Source organism: Chlorocebus sabaeus, chromosome 11, assembly GCF_047675955.1.
Source record: "Chlorocebus sabaeus isolate Y175 chromosome 11, mChlSab1.0.hap1, whole genome shotgun sequence".
Classification (NCBI taxonomy): Eukaryota; Metazoa; Chordata; class Mammalia; order Primates; family Cercopithecidae; genus Chlorocebus; species Chlorocebus sabaeus.
In genome coordinates this window covers 65444008-65447295 of record NC_132914.1, presented here as the reverse complement: position 1 = coordinate 65447295, position 3288 = coordinate 65444008, and positions in this window count along the sequence as shown.

The window sequence follows — 3288 nt, the reverse complement described above, 5'->3', positions numbered from 1 at the left end:
GCAGCTAGCAGTCTTTAGGGTGGGAGAGGACTTAAACCTTAAGGAAAATGACCACCATGCTGACATTTGGAAATTGAGGCAGTCAATTATGTTTTTGGGCAGATCAATTGTTCGAATATTCTCTGGTACATTACACAAGAGTGGCCTCCCTAAAATATCCACTTAATGGTCCAAGTTTGCCATCTGGATGTGTGTGGGATTAATTAAATTCCTCATGCCTATGTGTTTTTTGGACATATTATAAAATTGTTGCATTTCCTTCACTTTTCTCACTTTCTTTAACCATTTCTGAAAGCTCCTGAAGGCTCGTGATAAACTTTAACATTATTCAGAGTATTACACATTCATTTAGTATTTATTATTTAATATTATTTAATAAATAATAAATAATAAATCAGTAACTACCACTTCCAGAGTGCCTCTATAGCTGTCATTGTGCTAGACATTCTCTTTAGATTACTGTATTTTTGCTCACGATAAACCTCTGTAGTTAGGTAAGATTATTGCTGCATTTTAATCATGATGAAAACAGAAGCCTAGAGAGGACTAATAACTTCCCTAAGGCCATACAGAATCAGAGTGAATCAGCTTCAAAACCCAATCTCTTTGCAAGTAATAGCAACTTTTATACTTCCTGTGTAAGATACTTATGAAAGTGGCTGGGCCCGGTGGCTCACGCCTGTAATCCCAGCACTTTGGGAGGCCAAGGTAGGTGGATCACGAAGTCAGGAGATCAAGACCATCCTGGCTAACATGGTGAAACCCCATCTCTATTAAAATGCAAAAAATTAGCCGGGCATAGGAGCGTATAGCTGTAGTCCCAGCTACTCTGGAGGCTGAGGCAGGGGAATCACTTGAACCCGGGAGGCAGAGATTGCAGTGAACCGAGATGGTGCCACTGCACTCCAGCCTGGTGACAGAGTGAGAGTCCATCTCAAAAAAAAAAGATACTCATGAAAGTGATATAATAAATATACATTCAGTGAAGCAGAGAATTATCTTTTCAACTGGTGCTCCTAGAATATTATGCGTTTATTCTAACAGCTCTTCTGTTATTTCGGACACTTTAGGGACTCTTCTTTGGAACTGTGTTCAGGATCCATGTTTTGAACATCCTTTTTAGCGGGCACAATTTACCCTTTAAGGTCAGATTTTCCTGCTAATCAAAGGACCCTAATGAGGCAGGTTTGCTGACTAAGATGGAGGATGACTGTGATCCAGTGGGTGATACAGTGATTCATAAAGAAATGGCCACAGTTTTCTTGAGTTGGCTGCAAACCAAAGCCGAGGCATTCTAGAAATACATGTGGATTTTTCCTTGTGTGATGATGATTTGAGAGATGTAAGGTATTTGTGGAAATTCAACTACCAGAAGTTAAAAAATAGCCAGAACCCACATCAACTTAATTTATCAATATTAGCCACTTGAGTTATTGATATTAGCCACAAGTTTTGTTGGTACACACCAGGGATCTGAAATTGGCTGCTCAAGGCAGTACCTGGCTCTGGGAGGTATTTTGTGTCATCCTTGTATTGCACCCACACAGTGTGTTAGCAGGTTATGTGATTAGGCAGACTTTAAGATTGGTGACAATATAAGCATATTAGCCACAATTGTCCGATATCTACCCACCCAGTGTGTTTGTATTAATCCTCGCCCTGTAAGGGCATTTGAGCTTTTGATCCCTCCATGTTCACACTGTTTCTTTACAAAGGAACTTAGAATACTAGACCTTTCTCTGCTCAAGTAAATAAATAAATAAATCCCTTTGTATATTTCATGTCCTAATTCAAACACCGTTTCCGCCACTTCCAACTGAAAAGACTTCTTTCTTTTTCTGAATTTCATAAAATTTCAGTGAACTTCACTTGGCACTCCCAGTCAGCTGACTTCTGCTGTAGTTTTTTGTGAATAGTTCTCATCTCAGTTGACAGGGTGTGTCTTTACCAGTGATCTTGCTTCTGGGGAAATGAGGCTTGGATTCTTCTAAGAGATCCACTCACGTTTTGAAACAGCAGAAATCAGTCCAAGCATTTTTCTTATTTTCCTTTTTTCTTCTTGCTTTTGTTTTTTTGACAGCCCTGCTTGCTTTCATTTGGAACTTACTCTTAGGTTCTGATGCTTGTTATTGACTGACTAGTTTTGATGAGTCTCTTAACTCACAACCAGATTTCTAGTGTTGACTTATTCCTGGTACCACATGAACTCTATTCATTCTAGACTTTGGTAACCTATCTCTGCTTCTCGGAATATGACTCTGGGCTGCCCACTTCTGATGTTGGGGCTGCTACCTAGAACGAGCCATACGTACCGCCTAGGAAGAACTGGGACAGAAGTGAGGATAGGAGTTTATGGAGAATCCACCTTGGTGGCTCCCTTGTACCTAACACTGGTTTTTGTATAGCTAGCTCTTTAATAAAAATGTATGGATGGAAGAAATTCAAAAAATAAAGCAGTATGGCAGCATCTCTTGATGTGACAGAAGTATTTACTCAATTAATAATGGATGCACTTCTTCTTTAGATGAGATGCCATGGTAGATGCTGGATTCAAAGGTGAAAATATATAGTCTCTTCAAGGAATTTGCACTCTCCTGGAAGTTGAGAGTTATAAGAAAAGTCTGAGTGGTAAATTTGGACAGAGATGACAGAGAACTTACTACATTGTGGACCTTAGTCCCAGGTCCAGTTCCAAACAATCTTGAATTTGTTAAGGAGAGTTACCGTTTCTGCATTGGAAACGTTTTTGCTGCTAGCTGTGGAATAATGGCCTCTGGAGGAAGCTGGGTGAAGGATGTGGCAAGGGATAAACATAAAACCCATTTGAATCATGAGCAGATTTCCTGGGGCTGCCCATTTCCACTCCCTTGTTAAATTTTTCTGGGATTCTGGTTAGAAAAGGAGATTTTTCACATGAGGTTTAAAAAATTATGACACAGCCCCCTGGAAAGAATCTTTTTTATTTTTTTATTTTTTTTATTTTTATTTATTTATTTATTTTTATTGGCATGCCTTTTAAAATAATGCAAGCTTCTGTGATAGGCAACTGAAGTTCTCAAGTTTTTTGGAAATGAGAACCCAGTCTTACCAGTAAGGCTGAGCTTTTAAATAATGTCAGTTGATGGTGTGATCAGCATTTTTTGATTATGAAGCAACCTCTTAAAAAAAATTAGAACAACCAAAGCGATCTTCCTCTATATAAACTGTAAATTATCTTTCACAGCACCTCATTGGACTGGTGGCTTTGAGGGCTACATTAAGTAGGTTATCCTCTCATCTAACCAGCAC